This window comes from Trachinotus anak, unplaced genomic scaffold (genome assembly GCF_046630095.1).
Source record: "Trachinotus anak isolate AG129_WGS33_773 ecotype Australia unplaced genomic scaffold, CSIRO_AGI_Tana_v1 ptg000026l, whole genome shotgun sequence".
In the NCBI taxonomy this organism is placed as follows: Eukaryota; Metazoa; Chordata; class Actinopteri; order Carangiformes; family Carangidae; genus Trachinotus; species Trachinotus anak.
Genome location: NW_027273877.1, coordinates 12148399 through 12167008, shown reverse-complemented (window position 1 = coordinate 12167008; position 18610 = coordinate 12148399). Strand labels below are relative to the sequence as shown.

The 18610-nt window shown below is 42.2% G+C and overlaps 1 protein-coding gene across 1 annotated transcript in view; it reads right to left on the bottom strand.

The window, feature by feature from the left end:
- The window catches only part of LOC139609599 (protein NLRC3-like), a 362291-nt gene that overhangs the window by 77473 nt on the left and 266208 nt on the right, over nt 1-18610 (bottom strand). The gene's annotated exons all lie outside the window — the stretch shown is intronic.

Below are 18610 nucleotides of genomic sequence, written 5' to 3'. Positions count from 1 at the left end.
CCAAAACCCAACCTACACTACATCAGCTTACACATGATATTTGTGTCCTTGCCTGATAAAAAATGATTTATAACAACTGTCATATACTTCATGGAAGATTCATGGGGAGCTTCACATTAATTCTAAATCTTGTCAAAAACAAAGTTTTTATATTTTAGACCTCTGGACCTCTGTGCTTTATCTGATTAAAAAGAGCCAGTAGAAAACATTCTGAATTAGTTTGATAAAAAAACCTTTTCAAACCGTTCAACACACAGCAGATCCTTGTGTCTCTCTCTCTCTCTCTCTCTCAGTCGGCCTGCAGTGCTCACTGCACCTCCCTCCACTCTCAGGGGCTGTAAACATGCTTGGTCTCATGTGAAACCTGAGATGCCTGGCTTCACTGTGGAATACAGGCCAAAGGCAGTAGCCAATAGCAGCACTTTGTACAACGCAAGGAATCACATCAGTGCATTTTCACTCGAGTGTGGTCAGTATTTTCATCTGAAGCCTGAGGAGTGAAATCTGAACCAGTCTTTACAGGGAGGCTCTTAATGTGTTTCCAGGGAGCTAACAAACACTTATTTTCATTTTCTCTGTTTAGTGTTTGTCTTGATCGGTACAGTTGATAACATCGACCATGAACACAATCATCTTCTCCACTGTCAGTGCTGTGTTAGTTTCCTCTGGTCGACCTCCCTCTGATCTCAAACCCTGACTCACTTTGTCACTTTCCTCCCTTCTCCTTTGTCCTTGTGTCCTTCTCACTGCTCCTGCAGAGCTTATGTTGTGAACCACTTTCACTTCTTCACTTTCCACAGCCCTCTCCCTGACTTCACAGCCACCATATGTCACCCTGTGATGGCCACCACACTTACAACATTTTTCCTGCACATTATCTCCACAGTCTTCAGCTCTATGTTCACCTCCACATCTGGACATCTCTGCTTCCCTTTACAAACTGCTGCAACATGTCCAGACCTGTGGCATTTGTAGCAGTGGAGCGGGGGAGGAATATAACTGGAAAGCTCATACATCCAATTCTCACTTTTTCTGGAAGCACAGACGAGCTATCAATGCATTCACCATTACCTGTTCTCAACGATCTCTTTATCCTGCTCACCTCACCTCCACTAAGACTCTGTCTGAGTCTGTCCAAGTCTTCATTAACAGGAATACCTGTCATCACTCCCAGGGTCACTCAGCTCTCTCCCACAATCCTTCTTTCATTCACCAGTTTTTTGCAAAAGTTTAACTTTTCTGTTCTTCTGTTTTATAGGTTATTAACAAGTTTCCATCACAAAGATCTGAGCCATTTCCTCCTCTCCTAACTTCTTGTTTAATTCTCTTGACAGTGCTCTCAGACCTAGACTCACCTGCTCATCTTCCTTCCTGAACTGAAGGATTATTTTAAAATCCTCCCTCACCACCTTTTCGTGAACAACTCTCCTCTTCATGTGAATTGATCTGCCTTGACTTCATCTCATCTGTTCTGCCCCTGTCCTTGTCCTCTCCTACTAGAAACTGGAGTCCAGTCATCCAACTCCAAATCATCATCATCATCATCCTCTTCATCCACCTGAGTTTCCATCCTGATCCAGTCACAAACCAGTTTCTGCCAAACACCGAGTCCAGAATCCAGAAATCATCGTCAAATACCAAAAACATTGTTTAGAATCAACTCACCTGCTACGTCACGTCCATCATTCTCCACCCACTCATCTTGAGTGTGGATGACGCCGGATTGAGCTTTTATTTTGGTACTTCCTCTGACCAGCAGTGTAAATTAGCATATTAGCTAAATATTAAGTTTCACTAATATTTAGATTCAACATTTAAATTTTGATTAACTAAATGTGGTGAAATGTTGTTATTTCAGTATGAACCACTTTACAATCAGCGGCCCATATTACATAGAGCCTGAAATCTGTATAAACAGCTGACAAATATCTGGTTTGATGTTAAAGAGGCTCAGTCATTTCCTCCAACAGCTGCTCACTGTAGTTTGGATCAAACTAACTGTGGAGAGTGAAGCTCTGACATGTGAAGCTCATCATTCAGGCTGTAAAATGATCCTGCAAAGTGTGGTCAGCTCTGTTAGATCCCAGCTCATCCAGGTTCACCAACACACTGCTCTCTTCTTCTGTGGCTGCTTCTCTGCTCCACCACGGCCCTTTAATTACTGACATCTTTACATCTCTGTCATGTTCATCAGCTGCAGCAAAAATATGCACAAGAAAAAAGTCAAACTCTTCTTTGTTGGGATCATTTCACAAGAAACCAGCTCCTCAGCAGTCACTGTTAATACACTGATATGTCAGAGGAACCAGGGGAAGTTATTTTCTGTGACACTACGGCAGCTGTTACAGGAAGTGACATCACTGCAGGAGCTCAACACACTAAACACTGTTACAGAGACAGTTTGGAGGTTCACAGGTTTGTAGCAGGTCTCTTACTGTGAGTCTGAGGGTCCAGGTTCAGGACTGAAGTTCAGAGGTTCAACTTTGGACCGGTGACTCTTCACAGACAGACAGCTGGTTCCTGGAGCCTCTGCTCTGTCCTCCTCTTCCTCCACACAATCACTCATCTTCAGGACTTCAGTCAGTCTGAAAGGGAAACCAGTAACACTGACTGTGAGCTCACACACACAAGAGTCAGGACAAACAAGCTGCTCAAGAGACACATCCAGAAACACACACACACACACACACAGGTTTTCCTCTCAGTGTCTCTGTGTGGACAGAAGTTCACTGTGACTCTTCTTCCCTCCACAGTCCACAGGGACAAAGTGACTCAGAGACTTTGACAGTAAAATAATAATAATGTTGTGTTAACACTCACCTGCCTCAGCCTTCAGTTTCCCTCCTTCTGCTCCGTCCACTTCAAATGGAGTCTGAGCTCACTGAACACTTTCACTTTCAGCTGCTCCTCCCCTCTGCAGGTACAAGAAGTCACGACTCTGTGTGTGTGTGTGTGTGTGTGTGTGTGTGTGTGTGTGTGTGTGTGTGTGTGTGTGTGTGTTAAACAGAATTATCTTGATTTCCATTCATCTAATATCATTTTCAGGTTGAACTGGATCAAACATTATATTAAGAATCAAGATGTCATGACCTGCTCTTTGTATGACAGTTGATGGACATGGTCTGGAGTCTTGGACTTTGGTTTATTTCCTGTTTTATTTTGTAATTACTTACCTTGTGTGCCCACTGTTGTTTTACTTCCTGTCTTTGGCTCCATCCACTCTGCTACATTTTAGTTTTAAACTCTTCTCTTCTTCTCTGTTTCCTCCTCCGTCCTCTCTCCTCCAGAGTCTTCAGCCTCTAAAACAGAGACTTTCAGAAACGCTTTATTTTGAAAACTCCAGACCTTTGGAAATGATTTTCACTTGCCACGGTGGCTCCTGATTGGCTCTTATCAGCCTGGACTACTTGGGCTGCACGATTCAGAAAATCTCAGGATTGGATTCAAAACTGATTCTGGATTCAATTCACACATAGATCTGATTCTAGATTGCTGTTTTCAGTCACTGTTCACATTTGTCTGTGGAGGACAATTTAATTGGAAAGAAAAATAAAATCTCACTGAATCAAATGTAGTTTACTACGACTCAGTGTCAACCTTGAGTCAGATTTATTTCCTCAGTCCACTCAGAGGAAAGGCAGCCCTGAGATAAATGGGAACATGTCTTCATACAAAAATAAAAACTGTTGCAAATAGAAACTGAAAAGTGCAAAACTTCAAATCAAAGTGCTTTCATCAGGTCAGAGACAAACTGCTGGAACTAGTGGGTTCAATTTTGAAATGTAGCCAACTGCACCAGGAGGGGGGAGGTAGTCTAATGGGACCTCCACCAGCTGAGGGGGTCTTCTGAGAGTGACAGTAGGGGGTTCCACATATTTCTAATACTGGTGTTGGCAGATTTGAGGACAACTCTGACATCAGTGAACGTCTTGCCCAATAGATTCTTTCTTGTTTCTTCTTTTGGGAACAGGGGGGCCTTCATCATCTGGCCCTTCACCCTCAGCATGGTCCTCAGGTCCCTCCTACTGCTGCAGTCAAAGACCCTCAAAGAAAAATGTCAACAAATAAGTCTCATCTTTGAATTCCAGCTCCAGACTTATTATTAACTCTTGTATATATCAACCAGGGTCCCTGGTTGATGAATACTTTTCAAGCTTTTTGACATAGTTCCCTATAAAAACATTTCATTTTTTCATATTTCATATTTCAAGCATAATATATTTAAGTATATAAAGGTATAAAGTTAGCAAACAATAAAATAACAATTCAATGTAATATGAAGTGACTCATTCCTTCACTGGGCCCCTGGACCATGAGTCCCCGATGCTTCTTTGTTGGCTGAGAGCCGCTGCTTTGCTCAACCATGGAACAGAGAGAATCTCTGTGATAAGATATCGCTGCGTGTCTCAGCTCATCCCAGCCTGCGTTCCAGCCTTCTTGTCTCATCGTTGGCTCCTCTATGGTCTGGAATGTATTCATGCCCAGACCTGAATCTTTTTGCTGCACCTGGGATTGATGGAGGAGTCAACACAGGAAAACATCCAGTCCTGTCTGCATGGGTTGGAAAGAAAAGAGGGATTCAGCTTTGGCCTCCACAGACAAGAAGTTTCCAAACTGCTGGACAATCATTACCTGTCATAAAAAACACATTGTTGCCAGTGTTTGCCCTCCCCAGGGACGGAGGCACATTTGATTGTACAGATCCACAATCGCCTTCTCTCTGGGTTTTCTTTCTCTGACTGGATTCTGTAGAAGCACAAGTCAGACTTGTCTCCTCGTCTGTTGGTGCATCCAGCTGCACAAAGACTGTTCTGGCCAAACAAACCAAAGAACCTTGTAATGGAAGGAAGCATTGGGTGCGTTGGAGATGGACTTAAGCTGATGTGGTGGCAAAAATGTTTTACCTTGTTCAATAATTGAAAAAGAAGATCTTCACGCGTCAGCTGTCTTTCTTGAGTTTAATAAACATTCATGAATGGAGTCACACAAACACAACCAAACAGTAGTACAGTCAGTGAGTGAGTGGCCTGAAGATGTTACCCAGGGCCACAGTCTTATAGTTCCAAAAACACATTCCACAAAGACAAAATACGATACTCTTTCTCACGGGATTGTCTCTGTGCTGAGTCTTCACCTGCTTGCCTCTCCCCCAACGCAATGTATGAACAACACTCTTATCACAACATCCACATATATTGTCTACATGTGTTCTTCATTAGTTCACACAGAGGTCTTTCACACAACCATAAAGGATGTACAAAGGTTAGGTTCAAAAATTTAATTAGGACTATCCACACAGTCATTGGTTACACAGTTTTGAATAGGCACACATGAGTTATATCAAAATTTTCCATTACATTCCACCCTTTTTAGCATTCTTATGCTAAACCATAATAAATGGAAAATTTTGAACTTATCTAGCTCATGTCCCCTGTTTTCTGCCTCGCACCAGCCAAACGCTAGCGCTCCCAGTCTCCAACATAGGAGTTGAACCCCCAGGCAGAAGAACACAGGCCATAAGCACAGAGGAGCCAAAAGTCTCCCCCCCCCCCCCCCATTTGACAAGAGGAGGCAAAAAGACTCATCTGTCTAACTACACTTAGTCTAAGGAAAAGGGAAAAACCTCAGATATGATGAGGAAAACCCCTGTTTCTACTACTGAGCTAATCTACTTCAAATAATATGGCAAAGATAATTCAAACATAACACACAATGAATAAAAGACAAAAAACCCTCTGGTTTTTTGGAACTCACACTGTCCTGTACTTACTGTCGTATAATAATAAGAATTAATAAAGAAAAGGATTACAATGAATTATAACAAATTGAATAACATGAGAATAAAAAAGGAAAAATAAAATCAAACCATGATTATGTATATATATATATATATATATATATATATATATATATATATATACATATAAAAAATTGATTGGCTTTATCTGAGATATTGAAGAATCAACTTGATTGGATAAGAAAAATAAAAACTTTAGAGGAGTCCGTCTTCCAGTCTCGATGTTGTGGTGGGAGAAAGCACAGCAGATCTCCTCACCAGCCGGTGAGGTGTGTGTGCTATTTCAGATTCATTGTCAGGATGAGGTGAGACTGTTGTGCTGTTGTTCTTTACCCTCTGACGTTGGATTTCCTCCACGCACAGCACAATCACTCCCACCTAGATGGAGGATGCCAGTCGCCACCCTTAGGCCGCATCCGAGCCGCCTAAGGGGATGGGCCGGTCTTGGCCTCTCGATCAGGTGCATGTTGAGCGTTTGGATCCGGAACCCGTCTGCAGTGACTGGCATGTATCCACGTAGCCCTCTCTGCAACCTTCACCGCTGTCTCTGTCACCAAAAGCACGTGGAACGGTCCGTTCCACCTGCGAGCCTTCCAGTTCTTTCGTCGAAAGTCCTTCACCACAATGTAGTTGCCCACGCTGAGGTCATGGAGTTTTCGTCTCTGCTGGTCTGGGCAGGGCAGCTTTCACCTGTTTGTGAATATCAGACAAAACAGACGACAAGGTTGCACAATATCGTAACATTTCATCTTCACACAGGATTACTGGCAGCTGTCTCTTAGCGGGCCCAATCCCAGTGTTCAGAGGCCTCCCAAACAGGATTTCAAACGGGCTCAAACCGCTCCTGCTTCTCCTTCTGGCCCTCATATGCATTAGCACAATGGGGAGGGCTTTAGTCCAGGACACTTTAGCGGCCTCGCACACTTTTGCGAGTTTGTTTTTCAAAGTGCCATTTTCTCTTTCACATGCTCCACCTGAGGCTGGGTGGTATGCACAATGTTGTCTTAAATCAATGCCCATGTACTCACCAACCAATTTCAGTGCCCCACTTACAAAAGCAGTTCCATTGTCTGAGCTGATTTTTGCTGGAATTCCCCATCTGGGAATTATCAGGTGCATCAAGGCCTTTGCCACTGCTGCTGCGTCCTGTTTTGCTGTGGGAAAAGCCTCAACCCATTTTGAAAACATGCACACAATAATCAAAACAAACCTTTTCCCTTCACTTGGTGTTAGTTCAATGAAATCCATTTGCAAGTGATCAAAAGGTTTGTCTGGTGGTGGGTGAGCAACCTGTGGAAGTTTTAAACCTCTTCCCACATTGTTTGTGGAACAAATCACACATCTTTTACAGAAATAAGTGGCATAGGCTGTGAACCAATGTCTCCGTACCTCACTTACCATTCCCCCCTTTGACACATGATCCAATCCGTCTGTCAATTTCGCATAGTGAGGGAAAAGATACCTGGGGAGACAAGGCAGGCCATCAGGGCCTGTCCACACTCTGTCTACCACAGAGCAGCCTGCTTTCTTCCAACAGTGTTTTTCAGCCTGTGAGGCTCTTATCTGCAGGTCCGCTATCTCCACTGTAGTCACAACAGGGGGAGTAGAGTTGAAGGTTAGTGAGACGCCCAGTGTATCAGGAGACACTGGCCGCCTGGAGGCTGCCTTTGCAGCTGCGTCTGCTCGTGCATTACCTAGAGAGATGGAGCCAGTGTTGTTAGTGTGAGCCTCACATTTACACACAGCAATTCGTGTAGGTAACAAGATGGCGTCGAGGAGAGCAGCAACTAGCACATGATGAGCTATCGGTCTCCCTGTGGAAGTGAGAAAATCTCTGTTTTTCCACATTTGCCCAAAGTCATGAACCACACCCCAAGCACATCTGCTGTCTGTGTAAATATGAACAGATTTTCCTTTAGCCATCTTGCAGGCCTCTGTCAAAGCCACCAACTCAGCCGCATGAGCTGAGTGTGAAGAAGACAGAGGTTTTGCCATGACAGTGTCATGGAGCGTTGTGACAGCAAAACCTGCGATGTTCTTACCTGTGTTTGAATCCCTGGAAGCAGAACCATCAACAAAGAAATCAAAATCAGCATTTTCAATGGGCACATCAGCCAAATCAGGCCTGGGGGAACAAATAGATGTTATTGTTGCCACACAGTCGTGTGGCTCTCCGTCCTCAGCTGTTGGTAAAAGAGTAGCAGGGTTAAGAACAGTACATCTTTTTATTTTAACGTTAGGCAGTTCCAATAAAACAGCATTATATCGTAGCCACCACGCAGCAGACAAATGTGAAGTTTTCTGTTCGAGGAGGATGAGAGACACTGCATGTGGGACTAGCAAGGTCAAATCAGAGTATCCCACTATGTCACGTGACGCTATGACTGCCTTCTCTGTAGCTGCTACAGCTCTGAGGCAGTGAGGCAGACCTGTAGCCACTGTGTCAAGCTTAGATGAGAAATAAGCTACAGGTCTAGGCTTGCCCCCGTGGTCTTGCAGTAACACAGAAGTCATGAAACCCCCCTTTTCGTCAACAGTCTGAGTGAAAGGTCGTGAGCAGTCAGGTAACCCAAGTGTCGGAGGTGTCTGTAAAGTCAATTTCAAGTCAATGAAAGCTCTTTCAGCCTCCATAGTCCAGGTGACAGGGTCTGATGCTTTCAGGCCTTTTCCATGAGCGATTGCTGCTAATGGTGCCTCAATTTCAGCGTAATGAACGACCCATTGTCTGCAATAGCCTGTCATGCCCAAAAATGACATCACCTGTTTCTTTGTTACCGGTTTTGGAATTTTCTGAATTGCTTCAATTCTCTTTGAGGAGAGGGATTTGCCCTTGGCAGAGATTACGTGACCCAGAAATGTGACCTCTGTGGCAACAAACTGCAGTTTGGACAGGCTGGCTTTGTGCCCCCGTTCAGCCAAGTGGGTCAGAAGAGCCAGAGTAGCTTTAACGCATCCCTCTCTGGTCTCACTTGCAAGCAGAATATCATCAACATACTGCAACAAAGCGCTTCCTTCTGGCAGCACCAGAGTCTCGAGACTGTCCCTCAGAGCCGTATTATAAATCGTTGGAGATTCACAATAGCCCTGGCACAGACGGGTGAACGTGTACATTTTCTCATCAAAACAAAAGGCAAACCAGAATTGACTGTCAGGATGCACAGGAACGCTGAAAAAAGCATTTGAGAGATCAACAACTGAGAACCATTTGCTATTAGATGGAATTTGAGACAAAATGGTGTGCGGATTTGGTACCGTTGGCGCTCTGGCCTGCACCGCTGAATTTACGGCCTGCAGGTCTTGTACAAATCTCCACTCTGGAGGCTCGCCTTCCGGTCGAATCTTACGTACCGGAAAAATGGGGGTTCTCACTGGAGAACCAGCACATGGTACAATCACACCAGCTTTCAGCAAAGCATCAAACACAGGTCTGATGCCTTCAATTGCTTCACGTCTGAGAGGGTATTGGTTACGACAGGGTCTGTAGTCTGATTTTGGAGTAATGATGACAGGCTCACAATTCTTAATCAGGCCTACATCATGTTTACTTTTCGCCCAGAGATGGTCAGGAATCCCTTTTAATTCTGGGATCTCTTCAACCTCTTCACCTCTTGTCATTAGTGCTTCCTGGTGACACCTGGTCCCAGTGTTCACCAGCCTATAAAAGGCACTTCCTGTTACTCATGTCTCTCTCTCTCCCCCTCTCTTTGTAGGCATGTCCGGTGGTATTGGGTGCTGCTCGAGGTCTTCTGATATTAATTTTTTGTTTTATGCACCTTACAACACCTACAACCATGTCCACTCACACAACATACACTTCACACTGACTTACTGATTGTCACATTCCATGAGTTAGGGTTTTTTGCTTAGGAATTATGATTTTATTGCTTTTGATTCTTTAATAAAAAATCCTGTTATGACGTTAACTTGGTGTGTCTCCCTCTTTGTCACAGCCTGGCTCTCACAGCCATGAGATCAGTGTGATGGATCACATGTTGATCAACATATAGAGACTTTGTGTTTAAAGTGACATCAGCTGACAGGTAACAGGAGTGAATCCATCACTGACCTGTTGCTGACTCAGCACTTTGTTTCCACTGTGGACTGAGTGAAATGTGCAGAGTGAACAGACTTGATGCTGAACGTCTCTGCAGGTCTGTGAGCTTCCAGCTCAGTGTGTTCACTCCAACACGTTAACATGAGAGCTGAGAGGAAGCAGCTGCTGCACATCTGGTCTGAACAGGACTGAAGTCCCTGCTGCATCACTGACTGATGAAGTGAGTCTCTGTAAACACTGATTCATCTCCTCTGCTTTCTTCTTCTCTACACAGCTGGAGGTGAGAGTGGAGAGGAGAGCTTGATCCAGCAGTGACTGACAGAGGAACCAGAAGAAGTGGAGATGACTCTCAGTGCTGCAGTCTGAACTGATCTGAGAACAGCTCCACTGTCACACACAGAGTCCAGTCCACCATCATCCCTGTGTGTTCCTCTGGATCTGACAGAGCATCATCAGTGTCTCTGGACTTCAAGCTCATCAAGTTCAGCTCTGAACAGTTTCCTTGTTGAGCTTCACAAAGAGGGAATTTCACAGTAAAATGACTTGAACTCTGAAGATTAGTTTGACTCAGACGTTGAAGCCTCATGTTCTTCAGCTGAACTTTACAAGATATTATTGTACAGGAGGAACATGTTGTTTTTATCCTCTATCTTATTGATGTATTCAATAATACGTTATAGAAGATATATTAAATGATCACATTCATAATGTTGAATATGCTAAATATTTGTAACCAGCTCCTGCAGTGAATAGAAACCAAAACCAAAAAAGTTTTTTACTCTAGTAGAAGTTAAAATGTTTTAAGATAAAAGTAAAAAGTAAGTTAAAGTTAAAATCTACTCATTATGTTACTGTTACATTTTCATAGTATTGTATTTTATTGCACATTTACTGCTTCTCTTAAGCCTGTTGAGATATGAGGTTTTTAGCCACATCTCTCAGCCTTTTTATATGAGCATGTCTATATATCTTAATGATAAGGCAACAAGTATCATTGGTTTAATTCATCATTAATTAACAGTACTTTAAATCCTTCTGTGTGGTAAATAATGTTTTTATATTTACTTCCTGTTCTTTATAGCCTTATATTTGACTGGTGTTTAGTTCTTGTTACGTGTGTGTATGGCCCCTCCCCTTTTCTCCAGCAGGTGAACCAGCACAGCTGTACCTGATTTGGCAATCAGAGCCTGGAGTATAAGGAGCATGGAGGAGGCCTTGTCAGGGGCCAGTGGGCCAGTGGGCAGCGGGCAGCGGGCAGCGGGCAGCGGGCAGCGGGAGGCTGTGTGTGAGAGCTAGTGGCTCTGCGATCATCATTCATCATTGGCCAGTGGGCCAGTTTTTGTTTGTGCACCATATACTACGTGTTACTCCCTGTGGCTGGGAGGGTGTTCTCGGTTTTTACTTACTATTTCCTGTTTGTCGCTTCTTCCTGTTTTCTTTTCCAGGTCTTACCGGCTTCGCCTGTTTTCCGGAGCTCGCTTTGTGTGGCCGTAAAGGTTCTTTTGGTTAACGTATTTAATTTATAATAAATTGACTTATTTGACCTCATTATTGTTTCCCAGTTATTCCTTCTCCCCGGTTTTATTTAACATTGTTACTCCCCACTCCCCTGGACCACTTGGGGACGTAACATACTGTCACAAGTAGGATTTCAGATGTGTTGTTTACAGTTGCAAGACAATCACTGGAGGGTATTGAAAAATTCTGTTTACATCAGGATGAAGGCTGCAGGATTCTGTGTAAAATACACTGCTCAAAAATAAGGGAACAATTAGATCACACATTGGATCTCAATGAAGAAAATATTCAAGTGGAAAGTCTTTTCTCAGTAATACTGTGTAATTTGTTTAGAACAAAATGATTTAACAACAGTCACTGGAAACAAAAATCATCAATCCATTGATGCCTGGATTCAAAATCACACTGAAAATCAAAGTGAAAAATTGAAATCACAGGCCGATCCAACTTTGTGAACAGCAACACATGATGTGTGTTCCTGGACAGTCTGTGGCACCACTTCATGGCATCAGATGCACTGATACATAACGTCCCAGAGGTTCTCAGTTGGACTCAGGTCTGGGGAACATGCAGGCCAGTCAATGGCATCAATGCCTTAGACAGTAGAGCGGCCGAGACACTCTGACCACATTGGTCCGGGCATTGTCCTGCACCCGGAGGAGCCCTGCTCTCTGTTCAGTTCAAGGATTCAATGAGTAAAGCTCTGTCTGATGCTAATTCATTACATTGTGCTTCACTGCAGTATAAAGACAGTTCTGACAGTGCAAGAATAACTCATCTTAATCAAAAAGTGACAGCAAGCGATCATCCTAAAACAAGATTTTCAGTTTTTGTTTTTTTTTTCATTGTATAGTGTTTCTGTCTATTAGAGACATTGGAAAGATGAAATTAATTTTACAGGTGAGCAATGACACTGTTATGTTTATTTAAGATTTTTTTTAGCTATCGTCAGATCAAGTAAAAAACATAGTGTTAATATACAATTATAAGAACAAGCCCAGTGCAGTTATATAACCCATTTTAAATATAGGGAAGGCAGCGTATTGGTATCAAACCACCACATTAAGTCTAGTGGGTTGATTTGTGACATCAGAATCAGTATCAGGAGAGAAAGATTAGTATGTGAATCTTTTGACATTTCTTTAAAGCAGCAAATTTAGACTTAACAGAAGAAACAAAGTAAAGAGAACTGAGTGTTAACCCCAGTGTTTGGGAATCTGTTTTCCTCTTTTGTAGTGTTTCTTGAAAATGCTGATGAAAAGGAGGATCCTAGGAGGAAACCAAAACGGCAGTGGTCTCCAACAGAGGTCGCAGCAGTAATGAGACATTTCAGAAACCACATCAACAAGGGGAAACTAGCCTCTATGATTGAATGCAAACAGTGCAAGACTGCTGAGCATCCTTCTCTGGCTCGTCGCTCTATTCACAACATAAGAGACTTTGTCAGGAATCGGGACTTAATGGTCAAAAAAACAACATACAGTCACTGAATACTGAATTTAGTTTATATTTTCTATGTTTATGTGAAGGTCTTTTCGAAATGTTATGTTCTTTTTATATGTTTATATATGTTTGTATGGGCAATTTCTGATAGGCTTGCAACCTGTTCTCAACCTGTTGTCTGGTGTTGCAACTGATGTGATATACACACAGTGTGTTATTTAATGTTATCAGGAGAAGTGACTTTCACTATGTTGTCAAACAGTGATAGTAATTAAAACCTTTCTCCTTGTTCACTGACTGTGAATGCTGTGGTATGTCCTGATATCTATTAATAGATCATGTAGATACACAGATAGTTTTTAATTTAAAGACAGTATCTTTTAAATTGCACAGTGCACAGTGCTGATGTACTATGCACTGTGTAGAACAATTTGTCCTCATATAATAGGTGTGTCCTTTTAATACACAATGCATTCACTTTTGTGTTTGTGTTTATCCATGTTCTATTTATTCATGTTTTACCCTTTAATACACTAAAGCACTTCTCAATTATTTTCTGTTACGCCCCCCCAACCCCCCCCCCCCCATACTATAAATAGTATCATTTGTCTATAAAATTGTTATAAGTACACCTCTGCATAACATTGTATCCTTATTAACATTAAAGAAAACAAAAAAAGAAAGAAATATAGATCAACTTATAACAAAGAATAACTTTATTAACTTTGTTTTTTAGTCTGTAACAGAAAAGATTTAAAGTGCATCAATTTGCCTGAAATTTAAAAAAAATTTAATCCTTATTTAAACATTTTTTGACCAACTGCCATTTGATACTGAAAAATAAAATTAAATAAAATCAATAAATAATAATAAATTGAAACTGATCAGCAACATGCACTCAGGAGCACAATATATCAAATATGTTAACCTACAAAACAAAAATGAATAAAACAATTTGTGCTGATTTTTGTTATCAAAATGAGGAAGTCAGGATTAATGGCTACAATGAGCACGTTTTGCAGTGCACAGCTTTTGGAAGCGGGGTTTGAAGCATGATACTGCAACTCTCAGCTCCTGCTCAATGTTTAGCTGGGACCTGTACTTGGTCTTCAGTGCAGCAACAGCAGAGACGCCAGTCTCACAGAGATATGATGTTGCAAAAGGAAGAAGAATGCCCAAAGCCTTCTGCCCTCAGAGTGGATACTGCCTCTCTACACTCAGCCAGAATTCACTCAGTGTCTGTGATGTGAACCTCAGTCTCCATGTGGAGTCAGACGTCATGTCAGTGAACTGGTCCTCCTCTGCAGAGCTGAAACCAGTTGGAGCTGGTGCATTGAAAGGATCTGTCACCCAGTCATACTGGGAACTGTTTTCAGGAAAGTACTTTTTTAAGAATCCCATCAATGATGAAATATGCTGCTTGATATATGGAATCACTGAGGGGGCATCATAGTCAGTGGAGTCAACAAATTGATGCAGGTTCTCGAATGAATCAGTATTTCCTTCATCAAGTCCCTGCCCCACATTGCAAGCTTTCGAGTGAAAGAGCTGATCTCGTCTGTGACCTGAGGGAGGTGTTTATCTTTCCCTTCAAGCTGTAGATTTAGTTCATTTAGCCTCCAAATATGTCACTCAGGTGGGCCAGTTTCACCAGGAAGTTCTCATCACTACATTTTTCTGCGACTTCATACTTGTGCTCATCCTCCATAAACATTCTTATCTGCTCTCTGAGCTCAAAAACCCGGGACGAGACTTTTCCTCGTGACAGCCACCTTGCTTCACTGTGAAACAGCACAGCTTGGTGTTCAGCTCCCATCTCCTCACAGATAGCAGAGAAGACTCCTGTTTTTAGTGGTCTGGTCTTTATAAAACTGACTACACCTATAATGTCAGGCATAACCTCACTTAATTCAGGGGAAAGGTGCCTTGAGGCCAGTGCTTCTCTGTGTATAACACAGTGTGTCCACTCAGCATGAGGTGAGGCCTTTTTGATGAGTGCCTGAAGTCCTTTTCTCCTCCCTGCCACGGCCTGTGCACCATCACTGCAAACACCAATGCAGTTCTCCCACTTCAGCCCACTCTCATTCAGGAAGCAGTCCGGCATTTTGAATAGCTCTTCAGCTGTGGCTCTGTCTCTGACAGATTTACAAAAAGGTAGATCCTCACACAGGGAGTCTGTCATGTCAAAACGTACATAAGCAATGAACAAACAGTCTTTGTTGCTGTCAGCTGCTTCATCGAACTGTAAGGCCAAACGTTTGTCTTTGAGTTTATCTACCAGCTGTTCTTGAGGATCGTCAGCAGTGTCATTTATACGTCTGGCGACAGTGTCATTGGACAGAGGGATAGTTTTTATCTTTGCAGCACTTGCGTCATCCAGCATGACAGAGACCACGTCTCATGCTGCAGGCAGTATCAGCTCCTCTGCTATGGTGTGGGGTTTTTTGCACTGAGCAGTTTGGTGCGCCACCTTATGTGATGCTAACAGCGCTCACTGGTTTACTGAAGTAGCTTTCACAAAGCGGAATGATTGTTGGTGATATTCAGCACGTTTTCGCTGAAAAATCTCAAGCGGTTTATGAGCGTGATGAGGGTGGAATGTCTTTAAGTGACGCCTTCATTTATTTGGCTTCATGCTGTCCACTGCCAACATTTTAAGACACAGTGAACACACCGGTCTGTCCTGGTCTCCCACCGTAGTCACGGTGAAGCCAAGCGCTACATACGCTTCGTCATATTTCCTCGTCTTAGCTTTGTGGTGACTTTCGCTTGTCGCATTATCTCCGTCTCTCTCTGCCTTTCTTTTCATCCCTGTTAAATATTTCTCCATGGTGTCTCTTGAGGGTTTGTTCACTGCACTTCATATCTCCTGCTCTGTGCTGTGTGTGCGCAAGCCCGCGCAAAAAACCCCGACACAACAGAGCTAATACTCCCTGCACACACTCTGACAATGAGAGCGCCACTGCCACCTCCTCATAATTATGTATATTGTCAGGTTGTTACACTTTTAGTTGTGTCTTGTGTAAACAAACTCTGAAGTGAAATCTGTGTTGTGGGGCTAAAAACAGATTTTTCTATATGTACCACATGTCTGTGGTGAGAGTGGAAAGGGGTGTCCCTCTAATACACCAACAGACTGGTTTGGGGAGTAGTGTACCTGTAGTACACAAAAGCCCGTGTGTGTGTGTGTGTGTGTGTGTGAGATACTGTATGTAATTTGTCTTGTTTAGTTTGCTCAGTGCTGTTTCATCACTGTGTGGAAGCTTTATTGGGATAGATATATAGTTATATTGGGATCAGATTTTAATATTGTACATTGTCTCTTATAAATACAGTAAATAAATAAGTTATAAATTGTGTTATATATTTTATTGAACTTTATTTCACCTGTACTTTTGTTAAGAAATGTGCTCTACATGATTTCACTGTATAATATGATTGGAATTCATTGACAATAGAACTGACAGCTGGAATAGAATGCTCATGTTGTGACGTCCTCTGACATCATAGAGGCTCATTTGCATATCATCTGCAGGACAGTAGAGTTCTACAGTCCTATGTACATTTGGCCTGTGGACAGGTAAGACCTCCTCGCTTCACTCTCTTATTTCTCTTTGGTCAAACTGTTTCATGTTGTGGAAAAGGAGAATTTACTTTTCCTGTGTTTTCCTGTTCAGTGAGTCACTTTTTTCATCAGTTACAATCCAACAGGCATTATATTAAGATGTGCATCTCTGTTTGTAGTCAGGAGATGCCAACGTACTTTTTCCTCTTGTACAACACAGTTTGAAGCAGAAAACTTTGTTTTACTTGTTGTCTAAGTTGCATGTGTGGAAAACTGTGTAGATTTACTTGCTCTGGAAGAAATTTCACATGAAAGGTTTGAAATTGTTGCATTTGTGACTTTCTGCAGTTTCTTTACCTGATAACATGAAAAATAAAGATGATTTAATAAGTATTTTATTACATGTGACTGCATTGTTTTTTTAATTCTTGTGTGCAGTTTGTTGATCACAAAATAGTTTTCATGTGACAGAAAAAGCTTCTTTTGAGCTCCTTGTGATGAATTGTCATGTTGTATTAACTGCACTTGTTGCTACACTGCTGGGTTATGAGTTTAGATATGAAACATGTCAGTTACAGTTACATTTCTGTTTCTGATCCACAGTGTAATGATGAAATGCTGGTAAGAAAGATTTTTGCTCAGTGAAGAAAATAAAGATGATGAGTGACATTGTTAATTACAGCAGACAGAGATGGAGACAAGGAGGCAGCTGCTGATGTCACAGCAACCAACAGAGCAGCAGAAGGAGCATGAAGAGGAGAGGCAAAGACTTCAGAGACAGAGGAAGGAAAAAGATAAGTCCAGAGCAGACAGAGTCACTGAGGTAGGCCACAACGCAAACCCTCCCACACAGTCACCAGTGTTCACCAGGGGACCAACAATGTAAGAGTCACACAATTAATGAGACAGAAAGCACTTAGAAAACGGGACCAGAGAACTGAGGGAGATGGTTTCACATTTCAAATCTGACTAAACTAAGTAACATTTTACAAAGACAGTTGCAGCCACCTAGAAATAACTGAACAACCACTTGATAGTCAGATAGTGTATATGGTATAGCCCACCCTAACCCCTAAGCAGACATATAGTAACCTTACCCAGCCTCACCTAAGTGGGTGGTGCGCAATACAACTGAACTAGTGACTGCCGAACATAACTGGGTCACATGGCAGCAGATCATCATCCAGATCCAGAGATCAAACCATGATCCTGCTGGAGAAGCAGACTGGAGTTACCACAGCTGCCGGCAGGAGACGCCCTCCACTGTTAGTGTGTGAGTGATGTTATAATGCTGGATTCTTTTGAGCGTGTTCAGTTAAAGTGCAAGTGTTTCCAGTGTTTAATGGACACTGAGAAGAATATTTACCTGATGAGGGGAAAAGAAACAAATGTCTCCACACAGGTCAGCAGCATGTACACACACCTCCATACAGTCAGTGTCCAGCAGGAGTTCAACTGAGCGACGAGGGGACAGAGTCATGGAGGGAAAATATTCATTTAAAAGTCACTGTTATATTCTGACAGACTGAACAGTGGAGACTGTAGCTGCTAATGTTATAAGCTCCCAGCTCACATGATGAGCTGTCGCCACGTTAGCCTGAACAAGCTAATGTTAGCCTGAACAAGCTAATGTTAGCCTAAACAAGCTAATGTTAGCCTGAACAAGCTAACGGAAGCCTAAATTAGCTAATGTTAGCCTAAACAAGCTAATGTTATCCTCGGTGAACATTGTGTGTGGAGCGTTGCTACAACAGAAGTCATCGTCATAGTTCACATACAGGAACAGTAACTTGACATCAGACTGCAGCTGCTGATTCATTTAATAATTGAGTATTCTACCAATTATTCTATTGATCGAGTATCTTGATAAGAACTATTTTTGTCTTATTAAAGAGCAATAGAAAATATAAAAAAAGAGAAAACAGGTCTCATAAAATGAGAAAGTAAGTGGTTCACCTCATTTTTATTGCTTATTTTTCATACAATATTATCTGTAAAAACTGAAGCCATGTAGTGCAAGTACCATGTTACATTCTTGGTTTTGAAATTCAAAAACAAATACATAAAAAATAAGAACCATAAAACTTAAATTGATAGCTCGGGCTTTTATCTGCTTCAGTCACTGAATTCCACTGACCTATATTTGGGACAGGTGTCTACATGGGACAGGCCATTAATTCCATCTGCACAAAACTCGTGCACAGGAATTATGGGAAATACTGTCAAATTGATT